Source organism: Peromyscus maniculatus, chromosome 17 (genome assembly GCF_049852395.1).
Source record: "Peromyscus maniculatus bairdii isolate BWxNUB_F1_BW_parent chromosome 17, HU_Pman_BW_mat_3.1, whole genome shotgun sequence".
In the NCBI taxonomy this organism is placed as follows: Eukaryota; Metazoa; Chordata; class Mammalia; order Rodentia; family Cricetidae; genus Peromyscus; species Peromyscus maniculatus.
In genome coordinates this window covers 5,755,856-5,769,840 of record NC_134868.1, presented here as the reverse complement: position 1 = coordinate 5,769,840, position 13,985 = coordinate 5,755,856, and the positions used below count along the sequence as shown (strand labels likewise).

Genomic DNA, 13,985 nt, shown 5'->3' with positions numbered 1-13,985 from the left:
AATTGTGCACACTCACACTCAGAGCACACCCAGCCCACTCCACCCAGCCACCTCTTCTGCCTCAGCTCCTGCCGACCACCGGAGGTAGATAGACAGACAAGGATATCTCCTCCTTCAGTCACGAAAGTGCACAGACTGAATTGTTAAAGCAGGTTTGCCTTGCAGAGTGCACCAAGACTGCTAGACACATTAAAATATTAAAAATAAAATAGTGAGCAAAAGCAAATGTCTGATCCTCCAACTTGCATAGAGACTCCCTAGAAAGATGCTCTTCTTTCTCTTTCCACAGACTTTTCTTCTCACCTCAAGCAGGTGAGTGCTTGCTTTTTTGGACCTCATTAGCTTTGGGACCTGGGGGAACACCCTTTCCTTTTGGTGCCTCAGTTTCTTCACTGGCAGACACAGAGTAAATCATGTCTTATGCTAACCTGGTAGTTATGCTGTGAGGATAAAGGAGATAACAAATGAGATAATGTCTATGATGCACAGAAAAGAGTCAGAAGAAAGGGCTGGATAAATACAAGGTGTGGACCATGCCTGATTAGGGTGTATTCTCTGCCCACAGACTCCTGCCCACACTCTGCTCTGTGCCAACCTTGAACACTCTTACCCCTATAAAATCTACCTCTAATAACCTTTCAAATACCTCCATTTTCTCTCTGCCTTCCTGCAGAAAATTGTTTTTGAACTTGAAGGAAGCTCAGGTTACAAACCCTCAAATGCCCCTACCAGCAGCCAGGGTCTGCGGGCTGGAAGGATTGCATGCAGGCAGCTTATCTCTCTGTGGATGGGCTCTGAGACTCTAGAAGATTGTGCTTCCGGCAAAGAGAGGGGTCCCTTTGGTGGAAAAGCCCCTGTGAGGGCTGCCCAGAACCTAGTGCTACCTTATTAGCTGAACAGCAACTCAAGGACCATGCATGAAGGCTGAGGGCAGAAGGCATAGGTGCTTGGATTCCTAAACATCCCTTGTGCTTGGGAAATTGAGGACCGAAGCCAACAGGTCTGCAGCGCTTTCCCAGGCCTGGCAACCCAAGGGCGAGCAGAATACTCACCCACGTGCCCCAGGGTTTAATCTCTTCCACTTGGAGCAGGAAAGGAAACATCACCTGGCCCTTGGTTGCCTGTTGCTACTCAGTTAAGCTAGGGCAGAATGAGCTGCCTAGGCAGAGGGCATCAGGCCGCCTGTGGTGAGTGAGGAGAAGGAGTGAATGAAGTGTGTGTGTCCCTCCGTCCAAGCTTATTCACTGTTATTCCTTCCAGAGAGACACAACGCACCTCCAAAGTTCCACCACCAAGGTAAAGTTCGCTAGCCAGCCAGTCCCCAACCGCTGGATCCTCTTTCTGGGGCCTCAGTCCCTGTGATCTCAATTCTTCACCTCCACCTTCATGTCACCTAACACGTTTCCAAGATCAAATTCAGTTTGGGAGGAAACACCCCCCCCAAACCCCCACCCCCGTCTAACAGAGACAAAGACAGAATGATTGACTGACACACCTCATTTACTCCCGGCTGGGGCCAGATCAGCAACACACGCAGTGACAGGGGGAAGACCCCCCGCCCCTCCCGCCCGACGGTTACATGTAGAAACAAAGACACCTAGACAGACGCAGGCACAGACAGACAAAGACCGACAGACAAGCGGACGCACCCCCGAAGTGGCATGCTGCGGGGAGCGCAGCTTTCCCTGCGTCTGGGCGGCGGGCACGGCTGCAGACACTCTGCGGGGGAGGAACAGGACCCGGGGAACCCACACCTTACCTGTCTGTCCTCCTGCGCCTCGGGGCTAGCTGCAAATGGCTGCAGATTTTGATTTTTCGGTGTATTTTATGTGGTGTCCCTGTCTCTTTTTCTGTAGAGCTGCTGGACCCAGCGCTCAAGTCCCGCTCCCGGGAGCAGCAGAAGGGCAGAGAAACTTTCGGACTGGAACCCCGTAGTAGCCGCCCCGCGCCCGCCAGCTTGCTCGGGCGCGCTGGCCTCTGTGCCGGGTCCCCAGCCGAGGGCGGGGAGGGGCGGGGCACGGGCGGGGAGGGGCGGGGCACGGGCGGGGCGGGACCAGCGTCGAAGCCACTCATTGGCCCGAGCTGCCGGCGCCCCGTCTTGCTCTCTCCCCGGCCTTTGTTCCCGGCTGACAGCTGGGGTTGCTCCGACCTCCTGGCTCCTCTGCGCCCACAGCCCGCGCGGGTCCCGCTTCGCAGTTCCTTCTCTCTCGTTTCATCACACCCCACTCGGGGGCTCCCGTCTGCTCCGCCTTTCTCTCGCTTTCTCATGTTTTCCCCATCTTGCACGATCTCCTCGGCTCCTGCTTTCACTACCTGCATTCTGTTCGCCTTCGGATTTCCTTTACCCATTTTCTGCATTCCTCTCTTCTCTGCTGCCGCTACCTCTTACCACTGATTTCGCCAGTACTTCAGCCCCAGCCCTTACAAAAGGTTGGATTTCTTGGTTCAAGGACCAAACTAGCGGCCTAGAGGGGTTACGAGCCCCGCTCGGCTTACAGACTGGAGCCAAGAACAGCTGCGCTCTACTCCTCAAAAATTTCAATTCAAATGTTGCCACTTCAGACGCCGGGCCTGGTGGTACAAGCCGGTAATCACAGAGGCTTGAGAGGCTGAAACAGGAGGATTGCAAATTCAAGGCCTGCTTGGGGGACACAAAACGAGTTCAGCACCAGCCTAAGCACTGAAGTGTGATCTTGTCTCAAAATATAAAGTGGAAATATGAAGAGGGGCGGCCTGGAGAAGCAGTTCAGTGGTAGAGGTTGAGGCCTTAGTTTCCATCCCCAGTACTGAAAAACAGCAACCATTCACCCACTGTTTTACCTCCTGTCTGGGGGTACACCGAGGGTAAAATTGTGAAAAATAGGCCAGCCTGAAGGCGGAGGCGCTGCCTGGAAAGTATCAGTCCAGGCCTGAAGGGGGCTGGTTAAGGGGAGGGGAAGAAAAAAGATCACTAATAGAATGGGGGAAGCAGAATGTCTCTGGCACTCTGCTGCCGCTGCTGCCTCCTGATCTTGACCCTGGATTAATTTTAGGTTTTATTTAATTCTTTAATTCTAGGCTTCCCTGAACACAGCCATGGGGGAGGGGGGGGATAGACAAACAACCTGTAATCTCAGCACTTGGGAGACTGAGACAGAGGAGAGCTACCAGTTTCATTCCAGACTGCCTCTCCATCTGAGACGGATTTCTCCTGCTCGTCTATAACTGTACCTTTTAAAGTTCCAGACCTAGGGCTCCATTCTTCCTCACACCTCTGAGACAGCCACCACAGGCTGACTGAGGCCTCACTAACGCGGCATAAACTTGTCTGCCCAGAGGTGACTGTGTCTCAGAAATCCTGCGGAAGAGAAAGATACAGGAACAACCATCTGGCACTTGAAGATAACAGTAGACCCTGAAGGTAGATGGAAGGGTCAGTGGGTTCCAGACCTCTGTCAAACTCAACTTTGTCCTCAGTCGAACTTTGTCAAGGAATGTGACATTCCAGAGAACTGGGCAAAAGAGCCTACAAGCTTCCTGGTTCTGACCCTACCTACGCAAGTCACATCCTCGGGTAGACCTCAGTTTCCTCTTCTGAAAAGTGGGTGGCTTGGATGACACTTTTTTCCCCATTTTTTGAGACATATTTTCCCTAAGTGCTTAGGTATGCTCTTGGAACTGGATGTATCGCGGGGCAACAGAAACATCCCAAGGAAGGCATGCTTCAGAGACAGTGAGGTGCGTTGAGAGTGGAGGAGAGAGAATGATGAGAGGAAACCTGTGATGGATTGTACAATGCATGTATGTATGTAACATGCCTGCACACTTACAAGCCTAAGGAACCTTCAGCAAGACAAAAACAACAATAAGTTCCTTATTCCAAGGGAATGGCACTGCAGTGGCTAGACGTGCCCACCCTCTCACCCCAGTGGAATTCTCCAAGTCGATCCTCCTCTTCCTCATCCATCTAAGGCAGCATCCATCACACTGTCCTGTACCTGATTCAGATCTAGAAAGGCGGCTCACAAAACCTGTTGCTATGTTTGGCCCTGGCGGTCCACGTCAGTAGGCAAAGGCTCAAGAGGACAGGGAAGGGAGATTTTTCAGTTCTAAGTTACAAAAGACCTCACCTGGCCAGGCAGTGGTGGAGCAGGCCTTTAATCCCAGCACTCGGGAGGCAGAGCCAGGTGGATCTCTGTGAGTTCGAGGCCAGCCTGGGCTACAGAGTGAGTTCCAGAACAGGCACCAAAATTACACAGAGAAACGCTGTCTTGAAAAAACAAACAAAACAAACAAACAAAAACAAAAAATCCACCTCACCTATCTGTCTTCTAAGATAGAGGCTCCATGTTCTGATTTGGTATCTCACTCTTCATCTCTGCAACCCATGGTTGACCACATAGGACCAGGACCTGGATCAGTTAAACCAGTAGTTTGTCTCATCTATAAGTATCCTGTTCTAAGACTGCATTTTTTTCACTTGACATCAAATCTTTAAAATCCAACCTATGTAAAAAGCAAGCACATACACAAAATCCTTAAATGAATACTCTCAGGGGTAGAGTATAATGTACAGAACAGTATCTCAATGGAATGATTGGAATCAGGTTCAGAAGACCCACAGTCTAGGCCGATTGCTTCAAACTTAGTCTTGCCATAACCTTTTTGAAACTCCATTTTTCCATCAGCAAAATGGGTCTAATAACACTTGCACTATCTTTCTGTCAATGCAGACACTGTAAAGAATGAATAAAATCAAAGGTGGTATGAATATAAAATGTCACATGATCACTTAACATTATGTTAAGTCTAAACAAATTCCAAGGCCTTGAGTTGCAAGATAAGAAAGACTGGCTACATTTAAATGAGTCTGGAACTCTCCAAAAGTAGAAGAGAGGATATGTATGATAAGGTTACCAAGACAAGATCTAAGGGATCCACAGGTTGTATTCACCCTGTCTCCCAGCTGCCTCAAGAAGGGATAAGAAGGGCTGATTTTTATGCATATCAAACCACCTTCTAGCTTTAGAGTAGTGTGCTTGACATCCTCTGGCATAGAAAAGACTTTCATGAGTAGTCCTTGCTGTTTGATTTACAACTGGAATGTGTGTTTTTTATTTTTATTTATGATTATTGGTATGGAGATAAGGTCTCATGTGGCCCATGCTGACTTTGAACTAAAACTGCCAAAGAAGGTTGCCTTGAACTTCTTACACTCCTGTGCCCACCTCCCAAGCTTTGGGACTACAAGAATGAGGCGCTTGGCTTATGAGGGTGATCATTCCCCAGTAAGCCTTTTCATGTAAGTACAAGATTAAGCCAGACTACAGAGAAATGAGAAGGCCCGGGTAAATTTCTCCATCCTTCTTTCCAGTAGAATATAGCACATTATTTGTAATTCAACACCCTAGCCCAGAAAGGTCCTGGCCTGTCACCTGTTATAAAGTGTATCTCTGCAGTGGTTTTTTGACAAGTTTGCTTGAAGCTATAAATCAATGGGGATGTTTCCATTTGCAAGTCGCTAAAAAGGCCAACACAGCCTGCCTACCTTAAACAGTAGGAAAACAGATCGGGAACTAATAAGCACAGAGCTTAATGTCTAGCTTGGGTGATACCTTCACAGTGGTGGTGGGGGCTCCAATCTTTGCCTCCTCCTTTCTGCTCTATGGTTGTCAGACCTTTGCCCTCAGCATGATAGCTTCATGGTGACAATTTGACATTATCTATCAGTCTAGTTGTCACCCTCAAGACCTGTGCTGGGCTGAGAAATAAAAGATCTTTGTTCCAGCATCTCTTATACTCAGTAAAACCATATCTGACACCCAACAAATTCAGCCACATCCTCTAGTAGTGAGTGGAGGACTCAAGGAAGTTACCTTCCCTGGCTTTGGCTTTGTCCCATCTTTTGAGGAGGGGGGTTGACCAGAGACTGAGCTATACCTGTGTATATCACTTTTGTTGCCAAGAAGTGGACAGCCATGTAGCAAAGTACCCTCCCTGCCTGGCCATAGTATGCCTTTTCTGTCTATCTGACACTTCACATACAGTGTAAGGTCCATCCCATGCCTGTGTTCTCTCTTCATCCACACAGCCTTTCTAGAACAGAGAACCTCCTCAAGCTCTCCAAGCTAGAACCCCCCAGAATGAGGCTTCCAGGATCACCAGAGTCCAACACAAGAAAGCCTGAACTGCTAGACAGTGCTCTCAAACCAAGTATGTAGTTCCCTAGAGCATGTGACTTTTTGAGGGGGGTGGTTTGAGACAAGGTTTTTATGTGTAGCCTTGGAACCTGTCCTGGAACTCACACTGCAAACCAGGCTGGCCTCAAACTCACAGAGACCTGCCTGCCTCTGCCTCCTGAGTGCTGGGATTAAAGGCGTGCACCACCACCGCCTGGCCTTTTTGTTGTTGTTTTGTTTGTTTTTTGAGTCAGGGTTTGGGGTGGTTTGAACGAGAAATGTCCCCCATAGTTTCAGGCGTTGGAACCCGTGGTCCTCGGAGTTGGTACACTGCTTGCAGAGGTTATGGGAAGGTGCAGCCCTGACGGAAGAAGCACGTCACTGGGAGGCTTTGAGAATATAAACCTTCCCCCCACTTCCTGTCCACACTCTCCTTCGTGCTTGCTGTTAAAGACGTGGTGGTCTCAGCTTCCTGCTCCTGCCCCCACACCCTGCCACTTTCCAACCATAACGAAAAAAGTACAGTTGCTTAATGTTATGTCAATAAACTCTTCCATAAGCTGCTTTTGGTCTTGATGTTTTAATCACAGGAACAGAAAAAAAGTAAAAAAATAAAAAAAAATACAGGGCTTCACTCTGTAGCCCAGGAATTCACAGACTAGGCCTTCAAACCCACTAAAATCCTCCTGTCTCAACCTTCTAAGTGCTGAGATTATAAGCACACACTACCATGAACCATTGTATACTTGGTGGACTTCCTTTCCTACTGGATTTTAAGTGTTCAGCTCAATGCTCTCCACATGACAGGCATTCCACAAACATGTAATGAAGAGACCACTTCCCCAGTGACACTCAGCCTGCTCCTGTGCACATGGCTGGTGGCTCATGGGCTAATTGGCTTTGAGCTCATTTCTCCCCAGGGCTCAGGAATGGCATGCAGACAAAGAAGCTGGCATGACCCTTGTCAGTTCTGAGGGAGGCCTTCTTCAAACAGACCCTGTCATGTTCCCATTTGCTCAGCGCCCTGAACTCATTTAAACAAATAGAGCATGTGAGACCACGGCTTCTGAGAAATCATTTAGTTCCCCTATGGGGAATGTTAGCACATTCATTTCCTCCTCCCAGAGGGGAGTTAAACAAGACAACAGAGGGTTCTGAGACCCAGTGGGCTGCAAGTTAATTTACTCATTTTCTCAGTCCCGTCTGCCACGCTGCCAAAGGTGTCCCAGACTCAGGGGCTAAGATTCTCTAAGGGTTGTGGACTTTGGGGGAGGGAAGAGGCTGTCTTGGTCTTGGGAGTCCTGCTCGCCTGCCTTTCTGACAGAGCTGTTGCAGTCCTAGGCTCTGAGCTAGCATCTCATTTCGTCTCTGATACCCTCAGAGTTCATGTAAACAGCAAGTTTCCTATCTGCTTATATTCCAGATTCGACTCTAGTCCCCAGGAAATGGACTCTATGCGATCACCTGGATATTAGGGAGGGACAGAAGGGCCAGGGGAGGATGCAATGGATAGTTGGGTGAGGAACCTCTGAGGCTGCTTACAGCATTTTTCCCCAGAAAAAAATGAGTTAGAACAGGACAGCTGTGCCTCATATCCAGAAGAGGCTTTAGCTAAGTTAACTAGTTTTGCCTCCATGGATTTTTTTTGCCTTCTATCTTTCTTTCTTCAACAGATAGAAAGTTTGATGAGAGCACCAGTTTTCTTTGTGTGTATGTGGCGTAGGCACGTAGGTGTTCGTGCAAACGTGTGCACAAGTGTGTGGAGGTAGGTGTACATGCGCATGTGCTCATATGTGCAGAGGCCAGGCCTTGACATGAAGTGTCTTCCTCTATCATTCCTCACATTTTATTTTATCTTATTTTAGAGACAGGACCTTACTGTGTAGCCCATGCTGGCCTTAAACCGCAGCCATCTGTCCGCCTCTGCCCATCTGCATGCGTTTGGGTGATTAAAGGTGTGCACCACCACAACCAGGCCTTTAGTTTTTGAGACAGCGTCTTTCACTGTACCCAGAGCTGCCCAATTTGGCAAGACTGGCTGGCTAGCAAGCTCCTGGGATCTTTTTGTCTCCACTCCCCAGTGCTGGGGTTACAAAGGACACCACCATGCTTTGCCCTTTACATAGGTACTGGGGGGGTCTGGACTCAGGTCACCATGCTTGTGTGTGTGGCAAGCATTTTACCCAAACTTCATTTTCCTTAAGGTTCCCTAGTAAGAGGACAGATAGAGCTTTTCAGACCTTCCGTTTCTACATCCTTGGGACCAACCAATTGCAGTTAAAAACATTAAAAATACCGTGACTGTTCTGAACATATACAGACTTTGATTTTTCTTGTCATTATCCACTAATTGCATTGGTTATTATAAGTAATCTGGTGATAATTTAAAGTCTACAGAAGGATTGCCAAAGTTAAATACGCAAACACAATGCTGTTTCATGTGAGGGACTTGTGCGTCTGTGGGTTTTGACATCTTCGATAGGAGGGCTCTGTATCTACCTCCTAATGTTGCCATGGAGATTAGGTGACTTGAGAGGGTGCTTGCCCAGCATGTTTGAATTTTGGGTTCAATTGTTAGAAGTGAATAAACTAAGTGTAGTGGCTGAGTCTGGAACCCCACCACTAGGGAGGTAGAGGCAGGAGGATCAGAAGTTTGAGGTCATCCTTGGCTATATTTAAAGTCTGAGGCCAGACCTATCGTGCTAAATGGGTAGAAAACCCTTTTCTTCTGGTACTTTTTGCTCTTGTTGCTAAAATTTATTTAATGATCTTTTTGGAGACAAGAGTCTCGCTATATAGGCCAGCTAGCATCAAAACTGCAATCCTCCTGCCTCAGCTCCTGAGTGCTCCTATACTCCACTTGGAGCATAACAGTGGTTGCCTCTGTCACCCGTGCTCTCCTCCGAGGTGTCTTTCCACCTTCTCTCTCTTCTCTTTGGAATGGCCTGTTCTGGCATGATGAAATGAAGACAGAAGCGTTGTGGTTCTGTAGTCCTGGATGGGGCAATAGAGGTTTGCATTCGACAGGCATGTAGCTTGGCTTAGTCTCTTGCCTCTCGGAGAAAAAATATAATTCCACAGGCTTCGATACCTGAAAGACCTGAGACTGCAAGCAACATCTAATAGAATTCTCAGAGGTAGTGACTGCTATAGAACAGAGCCCTTCCCACGGAGGCAGGGGAGATGCAGAGCTCACCATTGCCTGCCTCCTTCTGGCTGACCTCACCTTCTTCCTTACTGAGCCTTTGAATTTTATCAGAGGAGATAATTCGATGAATGTGGCCAGAGTCAACTTCCTGGCTTTCAGAGTGGTCAAAGAAGCTACTAGGGAGGACCACAGGACTTGTCTTGTCTTTGAAACCCCGGGGGTAGGTTCACAGCTGATCAGACTGCCAAGTGCAAGGGCCCTTGCTTGGAAGGGAGAGGAGCGGGCGCAAACCAGGGAACCCATCCAGAATGGCAGCTTGGAAGGAAGTAGCTGGCTGCCTGTTCTGGAACCTCTTCGAGTGTTTCGCATGTTCTCTCTCATTAATCCTATTTAAAGCCCCGCCGCGGAGAGGGAACGTGCAGAGTCCTGTTTCAACTTGAGTAGTGAGGTTCCCTTAGCGGGCTCGGGGGTGGGGGAGGGGCGAGGAGCCTTGAGGGCCCCTGCTGCTGTCTGCTGTCAGTGACACCAGGAGAGAGGCTCCTTCAGGCCTGCTGTCCACTGGCCGGGCGACCGGCCCTGCTGTTTGCGGGGGGGGGGGGGGGGGGGGGGGCAGAAGGCGCTCGCTGAGAAGCCTGGCAGGCTGTCGGTGCTGCTAATGAGGGGGTGCTGGAGAGAGGTGACTGATTCTCCACTGAAGTGCAGGAGGGAGGCGGGGACAAAAGAGGGGGCTCTTGTGCAAGAGCTTGCCTGGGAAAGTCCCTCTCCCTCTGGGCGTGAGGAGGGCTCTAGCAAAATGGAAAAGCTAAAAAACAAAGCTGTCTTCCTTGAGGGTTCTCATGGAAGAGTCTCATCTGGGGAAAGGGAACCTTCCCTGCCTCCAACCGCATCTGTGGGGATCAGCCTGCTATTAATAATGCAGGACCAGCCATTTCCAGAGAAAGAACAGCAGGCCACGTTGACCTCTGTGTTATTATTTCTGAGAATCCAAAAAGGCATTCCCTGTTCTGACTATCTCCCCGTAATTGACAGTCAATGTTTGATTTCCTCTACAGGCCAGTCGGAACCAATGGGCAGTGCAGAGAGTGAGCAGCTTTGACTGCTAGGTGTGTGGCTGCATCTGAAGCAATGCCAGCGGATTGTCTGGAGAGAGTGCCCTCCCCCATTTATATATCTCATTGGATGGTCACCAGGACTAAATGAAGTGACCCAGAGTGCCTGGAATGCACATGGCCGCTGGATCTTATTTATTCAGACCTTTAATCCCAAACACCCTAGAGGCGGAAGCAGGCAGGCAGACCTCTTTGAGTTCAGCTAGCTTGGTCTACACAGCGAGGTCCAGGCCAGCCAGGGCTACACTGAGAAACAAAACAAAATCTCCAAGTTTCCCTTGGACGATTCTCCTTCTGTTGTTGTTTTGAAACAGGTTCTCACTATGTAGCCTGGCGGGTCTTGAACTTCTGTTGCATCTATCTGAGTCTCTTCAGTACTGGGATTATAGGACTGTGCTGCCACAATGGGCCTCCTGAAACTTTTTTAAGTTAGCATATGTTAATTATACATGATGATGGGTTCCATGCACATGATGTATTTTACCATAGGCACTGCAATTATCCTCTCTTGTTCCCTCCCACACCGGGTCCCCTTCATGTTCCTAGCTTTCTATTTTATTTTATTTTATTTTATTTTATTTTATTTTATTTTATTTTATTTTATTTTATTTTTGTGACCCATTGCACTTCATTAGAGTTTATTACAAGATTCAGGGGTGGGGGAGAGGGGACTGGAGAGATGGCTCAGTGGTTAAGAGCACTGGCTGCTCTTCCAGAGGACCTGGGTTCAATTCCTAGTATGCCCATGGCAGCTCACAATGTTTGTAACTCCAGTTCTAAAGGATCTGACACCTTCACATAGAGTATGTACAGGCAAAAACACCAGTGCACATAAATAAAGAAATCTTAAAAAAAATGATCCGGGGTGAGGGATTATTTGCAAGAATTTGGGACTTGTTGTAGAATATTATTTTGAGATGTGTTACATTTGTTTATGCTGTGGAACATTTGCTTTAATGATGCAAAACTGTGTTGCTTTCTTTTATGCTGCATTCGTTTAGCTCTGTGAAGCTGAGTTACTTCGCCTGTCTAAAACACTTGATGGTCTAGTAAAGAGCTGAATGGCCAGTATCGAGGCAGGAGAAAGGCTAGGTGGAGCTGGTAGTCAGAGAGAATAAATAGAAGGAGAAATCTGGGAAGAGAAGAAGGAGCAAAAAGAGGAGGAGGACATTGGGGCCAGCCACCCAGCTACACAGCCAGCCACAGAGTAAGAGTGAAAGAAAGTAAGATATACAGAAGTAAGAAAAGGAAAAAGCTCAGAGGCAAAAGGAAGAAGGGATAATTTAAAATTCAGAAAAGCTGGCAAGAAATAAGCCAAGCTAAGGCTGGGCATTCATGAGTAAGAATAAACCTCCGTGTGTGATTTATGTGGAAGCTGCGTGGCAGGCTCCCCAAAGAGCAAAGAGCCTAAAGGGCAAAAACAAAAAACAACAGGGAGTTTTACTGGGGAATTCTGATTATGTGTCTTCAAAGATGCTCCTATAGAGAGAGGTCTTAGAAATCCCTTCTTCCTAACAATTCTAGCAGGCAGTTGAGAGAAAGCTCCTGTGCCATGATCAGACAAACACCTTGGCAAAAGCAGAATCTTCTAGTGTTGTCTGATGACTCAGGAGCAAGTGTGATATGCCAGTAGGAAATGAAACTTGGAAACCCAGGACAAACACTAGCCAAGTGCCCTTTGGAAAGGTACTTGCTTTTTCTGTATCTTGATTTTTCCTCTCAATAAAACGGGGATAGTTAAATACATCTCTGCTCACATTTGACCTGCATGGGTGTGACAGGAGACTGAATGAAGCTAAGGGCTGCAAATGGAAGGTAGTTGAGTGTCTTGGGACTCTCAGGCTGTCCTTGACAAATGCTTGTTTGGCGGCGGCACTCTTGTGATCTTGACGCACAGCCAACTTCAGTATGATTTGCATTAAACTCCCACAATGCTGGGCACCATTCTCATTGCCTTGAAAGCAGTTGGGGAAAATATGCTATTTTAAGACTTAAAACTGAAAAAGAAAAAAAAAAAAAAGCAATGTGCATGAATTTAACTGGTTGTACTGAGGAGGAAGGAGAGACATTATATATTAACTTCTGGTCAACCGGTACTTGACATTATGTAGCAAGGGGAATTGACTCCACAAAAACAAGTTAACAGCCTTATTATCCCTGAGCAGGGAAGAATAGAGACACAAACTATCTCTAAGGTATCTCTGGGGCTTGAGACGTTTCAGACTGACAGAATAACGGCATGGCCATCAGGAGATGGATCCTTCCAGATTTCCTTCTTCACCTCAAGAGCAGAGCACTTTACAGGGCGTTTTGCACTTTCAAAATTCAGACAGTCTCTCTTTTGAGTCCCACACCCCTACTTCCCACTCCCATCACCACCCCCTTAGAGATGAGAAAACAGAGGAAAGAAATTTCACCAAATTGGTGAGAATAAGGCAGAAATCATGTGTCACACCCCCATGCCCTCCCCTCCCATGCTTCCCATTTTTGACACTCAAACTGAAACACACAGCGTCCTAGAAATCGATGTAGCATCATGTCATCCTGACCAATGTTTCACCAATGCAAGAATTCTCACCACATCAGACACAGCAGGTAGTTATCCAACTTGTCTGGAAGATTTATATTAACAAATAACTCACTGTTCTCTGAGACAAACTATTCTATTTTCATCATATCTAAATCCTGGGGAGTTCAGAGAAATGAAAATAAAGATCTTGCAGGGTCTGATAGTCTAAGGTTGTAATACCAGGTACCTGGGAGGCTAAGGTAAAAGGATTGCAAGTTCAAGGTCTGCCTGGGCAACTTAGCGAGATTCTATTTCAAAATGTATAAAAAGGGACAAGGTTGTGGCTCTTCGGTAGGGTACCTGCCTAGCATGTCTGAGACAAGGGAAGTATGGAAGGAGGGGGGGAGGGAGAGAGAAGAGAGAGAGAGAGAGAGAGAAGAGAGAGAGAGAGAGAGAGAGAGAGAGAGAGAGAGAGAGAGAGAGAGAGAGAGAGAGAATGGAGGAGACTAAAAGGGGGAATATCTTGAAACGTGTTTCTGTATATTCAGTCATTTATTAGTAAAGAGGCAGCAGAGCTTAGAAATAATGCAATTGGCGGTCCCATCTTAAAGGATGGGCTTACCAAGAACTGCTGGGTGAGCTCAAGGCTTTGCCAAGTGTTTCGTCTGCTTCTGTTCACTTGCACGACCCTGACACACCTTTTTGCAGATATCCCAGAGCCCCATTTCAGTCTACTTGAGGTTTCTCTTTCTCAGATTCCCATCCCAAATTTACAGTGTCGTCACTGTATGGTGTGGCTCCTCCACTTATTCACCAACTGCTCAGTGGTGTGCTAGGCGCTCCAAGCAGAGTGGTGAGTAAGGTGAATGTTTTTGTCCATGTCTTCATAGTCAGATATGCAGATACCAGACAAATAAAATAAGGTGTGGTGGACACTTGATCCAGGGGAAATGGTGACTTAAATGAGCTGCTGTAGAAGGTTCATGGTTACCTAGAAATGGTATTAGAGAAGGCACCGAATCTGTGTTCTTGTCACTAGGTACCCTTCATGCTTGGGTCCT

General features: G+C 47.6%; 1 protein-coding gene across 1 annotated transcript in view; it reads right to left on the bottom strand.

Moving 5' to 3' along the window:
* Nucleotides 1-1,963, bottom strand: part of Lzts1 (leucine zipper tumor suppressor 1) — a 55,730-nt gene extending 53,767 nt beyond the window's left edge. Inside the window, exon 1 of the mRNA XM_006989571.4 lies at nt 1,760-1,963. The gene's annotated coding sequence lies outside the window, so the exon portion shown is untranslated. The remainder of the gene's footprint in view (nt 1-1,759) is intronic.
* Nucleotides 1,964-13,985: the final 12,022 nt, after the last annotated feature.